This window comes from Prionailurus bengalensis, chromosome A1, assembly GCF_016509475.1.
Source record: "Prionailurus bengalensis isolate Pbe53 chromosome A1, Fcat_Pben_1.1_paternal_pri, whole genome shotgun sequence".
In the NCBI taxonomy this organism is placed as follows: Eukaryota; Metazoa; Chordata; class Mammalia; order Carnivora; family Felidae; genus Prionailurus; species Prionailurus bengalensis.
The window spans coordinates 198,742,862-198,752,437 of NC_057343.1; positions in this window are offsets into that span (position 1 = coordinate 198,742,862).

A 9,576-nucleotide genomic window follows, 5' to 3' on the forward strand; every position below is an offset into this window, starting at 1 on the left:
CATTCATGTACAAGTCTTCGGACAAATGTTTTCATTTCCCTTCCCAAGCACCTCGTGGTAGGATCGCTGGATCATACAGAGAAGATTGCGTTTAACCTGACGAGAAACCAACGTTATCCACGGCCTTGTCTCTTTTGATGGGAATCACGTGATTTCTCCTTGGACCCCTCTTCCCGGCTGCTCTGGGGGATCAGTAGTGCCCTGCTTCATGGACTCGCCGAGTCAAATTTCACACGGACTTCTCTCTCAGGGTCGTTCCAATTTTAGTATATGTGTCTCAGTGTCATGACAAAAACATTGCTGGGATCTGCTCTGAGTTCTGTTGTGAGTAACCTGTGATAGAAAAACATTTAGAAGTCCTGAAGTTTGGGAAAGATTTGCTATGAAAAATATATGGGTGTGTAGGAGCTATGTGTACGTAGAATCAATGTGCATGTATGTGTAGGGTTTTAGCCTATCTTTATAACACACATTTTCATTCACCTGCATTCTGACAACGTGTAGTAAATGTTACATTTACTTATTCATTGCTACAGCTTGTAGTAAATGGCTGAATTAGCATCTGGCTTGTATAGCAAAGACCCGCAAGAGCAGTGGCTTAAACAAGAGAGAAGTCTGCTTCTCTGTCATGTAAAACACTCCATGGGACAGTCTGTGGCTTGTATGGAACCTCCATAGTCATCAGGGAGGCAGGCTTCTTTCAGCTTTCTTATCACCATCCCTAGGGGTGTCCCCTGTCCTCAAGATCAAGGATGGAAATCCTGTCATCTTAGCCACAATCCAGACAGCAGGGGAAGTGTGGGGTGGGGAGAGGGAGGAAGGACACACTCCCTCCCTTAAGGACACATTCCAGAGCTTGATGTTGCTATATGTTTGCTTATATCCCATTGGCCTGAATTTAGTCACATGGCCAAACCTAGCAACAAGGAATCCTGGGACATGTAGTCACATTGCTGCCTGAAATTGGATGACTGTGTGATGGAAGAAGAGAATAGTGGGTCTTGGGGGCATGAAGAAACTTCTGCCATATTAGCTACTACTGAAATATTATTAATAGTTATTCCCAAACGATTGTCATTTCTTACACCCTACAGCATTTTGTGGGTAATAAAAGTGAGCATGCCAGCCAGAGTGTACCATAGCTGGGAGCGATGTCTTAGATGTGTGCAGGAAGGTGGGGTGAAGACTAGTCTCAGTTTTTTGCCCTGATATTCAAGTGGCCACTGCGTATGTTTCCAAACTTTTCACCGTCCGTTTCCATACTTGAGGGCTCTGTTTGGCCAAGGAGGGGGAGGGTCATCGACAAATATTAACTTTCTTCCCTCCCTGTAATCTTTCACATTTCCTTCTTCACTTAGAACCTTCTCTGGGTTCCTCCAATACCCTGGGCTCCCTCTCCACCTCCAGGTTCCTGCTACTTTGTCCCTCTGGGACGTGATTTCCCCAGACAGCTTTGCACCCAGGCCTCTCCTTTCTGTCATTCAGATCTCATTTCTCATATCAAATGCTGAGAAAGGCCGTCTCCAGTCAAGTTCTCTAATACTGCCTCTTCTCCACCCCATCACATCACTCTGCTTTATTTTCCTTATAGCATTTTCTTCACTATCTGAAAGCACCTCACTCCCTTACTTGCTTATGCTGTTTCTGTGCCTTCCCCAGTGGAATGCTCCAGAAAGAGCTGAGGGTGTGCCAGCTCGCTCACTGCTGCCTCCCTAGCTCTGTGAATCATGCAAGGGGCTTGATGTAGCCGAGTTTAAATTAACAAGTGCCCGAATACCCTTTTCTCCCTCCTCCCTACCCTTGCTCTAGAGCCCAGCCCACACCCGCAGTGTGCCCCTGAAGTGTGTTTTGATCCATTTCCCCGAATCACGTCATATCTGGATTCTTGTCACCTTTCAAGTTGAAACTTAAATGTCACGGCTTTGGAACAGCCAACGGTGCTGATTCCAACTCAAGCAGGTGTCCCCATCCATTATTTTTTCAGGAGAACCCTGTTCATTTCCTTCAGGGAGCTCCTCACAGCTTACGATTCTGGGTTTACTTACTTGGGCACTTATGTTGTGTCCCTCCTTACCGGCAGCTAAGCTCTGGAAGTAGACGTTTATGTCTGGCTTGCACATACATCCCTAGGGACAACATGGTGTCTGATACATACTAGGTGCTCCCGACACTTGCTGATTAACCAACGAATGCCCACCATGTTCTATCTGTACCACTCATCTGGAGAATAACGATCCTCTCCCATTATGCTCAGTTGTTCATTAAATCTTGTGAAATTCTCTATTTGGGAAAGGCTTATACCGCTATTTCGTGAGCTGCCTGAAAATAGGAACCGGTCCCCCACTCCCCCCAATTTACACCTTTTCTCCCCAGCAGACTGGGTTCCTTTAGATCAGTTTTTCTGACTTTATATTCTGGGAATGTTAGTACACATTACAAGAGAGCTGGATTCTGGGCCCGAGTTTGGTTAGGACTAGGTTAAACTTAAATATATATGTTTTAATTGCAGAACTTTACAAGGATTTTACCATGCTGTTGCATACTCTAAATCGCCAACAGGAAAGATAAAATAGTCAGCATCGTCCAAACTTGCTTGGACATTGAACCCTCCATATGCTCGTTATTCAGAGACTTATTTTAGGCACCCGGATGTTCCACGGTACACCCTCTCTTGCCTTCTAGTGTTTCCCTTTTCTCTTTTCTCCTTCCCTACATTTTTGCCAATCAGCCTCCTTTCTTGTTAAGTGTCCCTTATAAGTGGCCTTGATACTGAGCCCTCATTTGTGGGGTAGAGAACACAGATGTGGTCACTGAGTCTCACAAGAGCCAGCATGCCTCTCTCTGTGTCTTGTTTTCCACTCCCAGGACTTAAGAAATTGAGTGATAAGCCAAGGTGTTCCTGGTAAGTGTCCGGGAGACTTCTCTGGATCTCAGACCACCTGTGGGGTCCATCTCTGGTTTGGAAGGTAGAGCTGGCGATCGGTCAGGGGCCTTGAGCAAGGCGTGAACCTGTCCTCTGCCCTCAGGGTAGAGCATCAGGGGCTCAGACAGCTCTGAGAGGCTTCTTAGGCACCGACCTCATGACGTTTTAATAAAATTAACAATCCGACCTGCCTACTGAGATGCGAGTATCTGGTCGGACTGGGAAGAACCAGTTGATTCCTGGCTTACTCTCTGCAGGAAGTATGGACTCCCCGCATCAGCAGGATACACGACACGGTGATGACGACAGCACCACCAAACCACAAAACACACACATAAAAAGTATCCACACCTAGCAGGGGAAGCCTCACATAACTTTGCGAAGATTTATTCTGCAGGCTGCGCTCCAGAGGAGCAGGGCCCAGAAGAACTCAGAGACACATTGGACAGAAGGCAAAGCTGAGGTCAAGCTGCAGAGGTGCCTGCCCAAGGCCACGTGCCCGAGGCTGTGATGAGGCCGGGATCAGCCTCTGAAACGTAGACCGGTGCCCTCTGAACTTCTCCAATCTGCCCCCATGAAGCATACCGCACCCCAGTCCACTGCATGTATTAAGTGCAAACGGATGTTCTACAAGCTTGGGAGCTGACTGTTTTATAAGAGGCATAAATTAAATGGTTTATTCTATGTACCCCTTTATTGATCCCATAGGGATAAATTTGGATCCCTATTTGGAGGCTATTTGATCCACTATTTGGAGGCTCAGCTCCAATAGCCATGAGAAAACACAGTAAATGACCGTGGGCAAGGGGAAGGTGGAAGCATTCACACCACCACTCTGGGCATTGTTTGGAAGGTAGTCAGGGGCCATCTTCAAAGTTGTCATAGAATCTGAGAATATTAGAGCCAGAGGGCACTTGAGCAACACCCTTATTACATAGGTGAAGAAACCGAGGCCCAGAAAGGGCCAGGTCTACCCTCGGGGTCGCATTCTAGCTTAGTTATGAGCATAGGCGGGTGTATACCTTGGCTTCAGGTCTCCCAGAGGGACACAGTTCCACCTGCCACTGCTCACAGCCTTTTGGCAGTTCCGGGCCTGCAGACACGCAGCTTATTCTAGACTTGTTTCGGCCACTACAGGACCGACCGTAGAAGAAATGGGGCCCTAGGGGGTGGGAAAAGCTGTGTGTGCAGTCAGTGGCTGTGCACTGGAGACATCAGGCTTCTCCTTAGAAAGGACAGGCTCCCTAGGCCCAGAGCACCGACGTCTTACTCATCTGGGACTTGGCCGCAAGCAGCTATCCCCGGGCCTCACCCCAAGCCTCCTCCCCCACGGGCCCCCTGCTGCTGAAGACTGCAGTTTGTATTTTCTCAGAATGTTCCTGCGGGTTCCAGCAAGCGCCACCGCTGGCTGCAGACAGCGGACTCACCGCGAGAGAGCTCGGTCTGCCCGTGCGGCCAACACAGCCCACGGTACCGGCTCCGAGTCTCGCTCATCCTTGCCGCCAGGGGCCTAGCTAATGCTAGTGCTCCCCGGCGTGAGTGCAGACGGGCCGAAGCTGGCAGGGCCATTTGGGAGCTGGTCCAGCGCTCTCTCTTCACAGACAGAGAAACTGGCCCCAGAAAGGGGGGTGACTTTCTTGCCACCAGTCCTCCCAGAGTTAATGAGCTGCCACGGTGGCACTCCTTGCTTCCGTCTTCTTCCCTTAAACGTGCTCTCTCCTGGTGCTCTGCTCTCCCTCAGTGGTCCAAGTCCAAAGTCTTGGAGCCGTCATGGACTCCTCTGTCCCATCTTCCCCTGTATCTGCTCCAGAAGCGAATCCTTCCGAATTGCCTCCCGAACGCCCCTAGTATTCCCTAGTTCATGCTGCAGTTACCACTGGCCTGGGTTTGGGCTTTGGTTTTCCAACAGGTCTCCCTACTTCCGTGCTTGCTCTGCTGTTTGTAACCCCTTCTCTTCACAGCGGGCAACGCGCGGTCAGGCCAGGTCACTGTTCCCACCGGCTTAAAATCCTTTCGTGGCTTTCCACTCAGCTTAGAAAAAAAAAAATACAAACTCCTTCGCACAGTGTAGCAAGCCCCACGTATTCTGGCCCCCGCCAGCCGCCCTGATTTCAGCTTGTGGCCCTCTCTGCCAGCCCTCACGGCTCCCCACTGAGGACCAGTGTCACTCCTCACACAGAAAGAGTTCCTTCTCACCTCAGGGCTCTGGCACTTGGCTCCTTCTGCCGACAATGCCTCTTTCCTTTTCACATGACCGGCCACTTCTTGGGCATCAGGCCTCAGCCTGAAGGTCACCTCTTCAGAGAGACTTTTCCTGATCGTCTAAAGTAGCCACCCAGCCACTCAAGATCTACGACCCTATTCTGATCCTCTGTATATCACTTATCACTCCCTGGCATTCATTCATTCACTCATCGACTCATTCATTCATTCATTCATTCACTCATTCTCTCATTCGTTTGCTTAGGGCCAGGATCCCCTGACTAGAATGTAGACGTGAATGAGAGCAGGAACTTGTCTGTCTTGTTTATTTCTGTACGCGTAGTGCCAAAAAGGGTAGGTGCCACATAGTAGGGTTTCGATAGATGTTTGTAAAAAATTGGATATTTCTAAAAACGCTCTAGGAGATGGGACCGAAAATCCCACGTGGCAGTAAGTCAGATAACAAGCCATTTCCTTTTCCAGACCTTTGCTTTCCTACTTTTTATTTTTTACATTTTTTTTTTTTTTTGGTGCAAAAAGGTGATTTTATTTTTTTAGTTAATTCTTTTTTTACCATTCCAAAATTCTTTATTTCCAGAGCCTTCCTGCACATACTATCTCTTTTAATTCTTTTTAAAAATCAAAATATGTTAACTTATTTTTCAGAAATAGAATTTAGTGACTCGTCACTTACATATAACACCCTGTGCTCATCCCAGCAAAAGTCCTCCTTAACTCCCCTGGCCCCTTTAGCCCTTTCCCAACCCAGCACCCCTCCAGCAGCCCTCAGTTTGTTCTCTGCATTTAGGAGTCTCTTATGGTTTGTCTCTCTCTCTATTTTTTACTATTTTTGCTTCCCTTCTCATATCCATTTGTTTCGTACCTTAAATTCCACATATGAGTGAAATCTTATGATATTTGTCTTTTTCTGACTGACTTATTTCGCTGAGCATCATACACTGTGGTTCCATCCATGTTGTCGCAAATGACAAGGCTTCGTTCTTTTGCACTGCCGAGTAATATTCCATTGAATGTATATATCACATCTTTTTTATCCATTCGTCAGTCGATGGACATTTGGGCTCTTTCCATCCTTTGGTTATTGCTGATGGTGCTGCTATAAACATTGGGGTGCATGTGCCCCTTTGCTTTTTGTTTTTTTAAATGTTTTTATTTATTTTTGAGAGAGAGAGAGAGAGAGAGAGAGAGAGAGAGAGAATGAGACAGGAAGGGACAGAGAGAGAGGGACACACAGAATCCGAAGTAGGCTCCAGGCTCTGAGCTGTCAGCACAGAGCCTGATATGGGGCTCGAACTCACAAACCATGAGATCATGACCTGAGCCGGAGTCGGACGCTCAACTGACTGAGCCACCCCGGGGGCTCCTGCATGTGCCCCTTTGAATCAGCATTTTTGTGTCCTTTGGATAAATACCTAGAAGTGCCATTACTGGGTCATAGGGTGGTTCTATTTTTAATTTTTTTTGAGGCACCTCCATACTGTTTTCCAGAGTGGCTGCATCGGTTTGCATTCCCACCAGCAGGGCAAGAGGGTCCCCTTTGCTCTGCATCCTCGCCAATATCTGTTGTTGCCTGAGTTGTTCATTTTAGCCATTCCGACAGCTGTGAGGTGGTATCTCATAGTTGTTTTCTTACTTTTAAAAATGAGAGTTGCTTGCAACATTAGCCACTCTTGTGTCCTCTATCCCCATAGCTTGCTTTGCCCTGTTTCTGAAATTCCTATAAATGAAAACAAACATTCGATCCCTTTTCATACCTAGCCTTTCGACTCTATGTTATTTCCGTGTGGTTCATATGTATTGTTACATGTAGCAACAGTGTATCTGTTTCCTTGTTGTGTTACTGTTGAAATATGTCAAAATATGTGTATCTATTCTTTAAAAAATTGGGGGTGACCGTAACGATAGACCAGTGGTTTACACACTCTGTTCCACAGAAGCGCCCCTCCCTCCCCATGGGTGGCGTAGGGGGAGAGGCCAAGAGAGTAGGGCTTCTGGACCCCCTCCTTTGCCAGCCCGCCTCCAACCAGTTTCTGGTTTTGTCTACCTTATAGACTGTCATTGAGATATCTAGGTACCGGGTTGGATTGCATTTGGAAAAAAAAAAAAAAAGATGTTTCTGGTGTATAAAAAATATTTTTGAACCGTTTTTGATGTCAGATATGGGATTTTGAGCTCTGCTCCCTTCAATGTGTATGATTTAGGGCAAGTGAGTTAATCACCTCGTGCCTCTATTTCCTCAAATGCATAAATGCGGCAGCAGTAATAACACCAGTAGATTATCTGAGCTGATTCATGTAAAACACTTCTTACGGTGCCTGACATGCAGCCAAGCTTCCCCCCGTGCTGGCTGCTGTCACCGTGATCATTTCCTTTGTCATCGTCATCATCAACTTCACCGTTTTTGCCGAGGGCTCTTTCTACTCTGATGTTGTATGTTCATTCCAGGCTTTGTTGCTTGATGGGAGATGGAATGCTTCTTAATTCTATTTCTAACCCAGTGGGGGCTTCAGGCCTGCCTGCCAGAAATAAGCCAACCCGAGGCTGAGTGCCTGGGAAAGCACCCCCACCCCCTGCCCCCTGCTGGCCATTGCCCCCTGGGCCAAACCACATTCTGAGAATATTCTGAGAATATTCTGTCTCAGCTAAGTTCCTCAAGTACATTGTGAACCTGATACGCTTAAGGCATCCGAGTCATGTTCCGAACTCAGTGGAGTCCCCTAAAGACGCCAGCGGGCAGACATCAACCTTGACTTTCCTTCTTAATTCAGTCATCGAGTGACCTTGGCCAAGTCATTGTTTCATTATCACGGGGAATCTGGGTTTATAGCCCTCCTCTCTCCCTGCTCACGGGACTGGTGGGGTGGGGGGGTACGGTGGAGGTGGTGTCATAGGCCAACAGGCAGTTGGGGATGGAACAGCTGGCAAACTGTGTAAGACACAGATGTTAGGTGGGAAGGCGAGCCTCGTTTGGTGTTACCCCTGAGACAGTGGGATCCCCGGGGCGTCTCAAGGCCTGAAGCAAGGCCAGCAAGACAGGGTAAGTGACGCTCCAGGACCTGTGCCCGGGGCTGCTGTCAGACCCTCGTGCTTGTCTTGCTACTTCCCTGGGAAATCCGTCACCTCCCCGGCTTTCTCTCAGGGGTCGGCTTTGAGTAAACGATTCAGTGAGGTCACGCCATCAGAAGGCAAGGCACGCTGGTTTGCTCTGCTTTTCATTGGAGACTCACTTTAAACACTGATGTACTCACTGCTGATGACTTCAGGCATCTTGCCATGAAGGGGGTGGGGGGGGGATAGCGGTGGTGAAGAATGAAGCTGTTTGTAAGAGCAGCTTCCCGTTGGTACGAGGAGGCATACAACGTCCTCTAGAGGGACAGGATCCCGCACGCATCACACTTTGTTTGCGTCTGGCCAGGAGGGCCTGTACGGGGTTTGGAGCAGACGTTACAACAATGGATCGCTCATCTCTAAGTAGAGGCCGCACGGTTGCACAGCCCTAATACATGCTCAAGTCTGTGCGTGAACCCGTAACTACCCTTCAACTCTGCCCTCCTGGCTCAAGGAGCCCCTCACGGGCTGGGACGGAATCTTGGCTCTCCAGCTTGTAGCTCTGGAGTCTGGGGCGAGTGTTTTCACCTTAGTTTCTCGTTTGCACGTCAGGAACAGTAGTGCCCGCCTCCGCCAGTTGTACTCCTACTAAGCAAGATAATGCGTGCGTGTGTTGAACACAGCACCTGGCCCAGACCAAGCGCTCGCTACGTGGCAACCGCTGCTACTGCTGCGATCCATTGGGAAACCGAAGTAGGGAAAGCGGGGAGATGGGACTCGAACTCTGGCACGCAACCCAGTCGCGTATTTCTCACCATAGCGTAAAATACGCGACCAGCAGCTTGGCGGGCAGATTCCGTCGCCTTGCTTGCTTGAAAGCTGCAACACGGAGCCCACGTTCCCTAACACGGAGTCCTTAAACTTTTTTGATCATGTGCTCTGTCTGCAGAATAATGGCAAGTCCTCCTCCATAATGAACTGCATTTCCTTATTTGTAAATTGCATACATGCACCAATACACTATCAAGTACATTATAAAACACATAAAAGTTTGAAAAAGCTAAAATAAAAGCAAATGTCCTTCCTTTTTTGGTCACCTCGGTGCTTTGCTGTTGGTGGCACTGGGGGCAGAAGAGAGGCTCTTTTGGGGGTGTCCGGGTGGCTCAGTCAGTTAAGCGTCTGACTCTTAATTTCGGCTCGGGTCATGACCTCATGGTTTGTGAGATCGAGCCCCATGTCAGGCTCTGTGCTGGCAGTGAGGAACCTGCTTGGGATTCTCTCTCTCCCTCTCTGCCCCTCCCCTGCTCATCCTCTCTCACAAAGCAAATAAATAAGCATTAAAAAATAAAAGAGAGAGGCTGTTCTGTCGGGCCCCCTGCTGC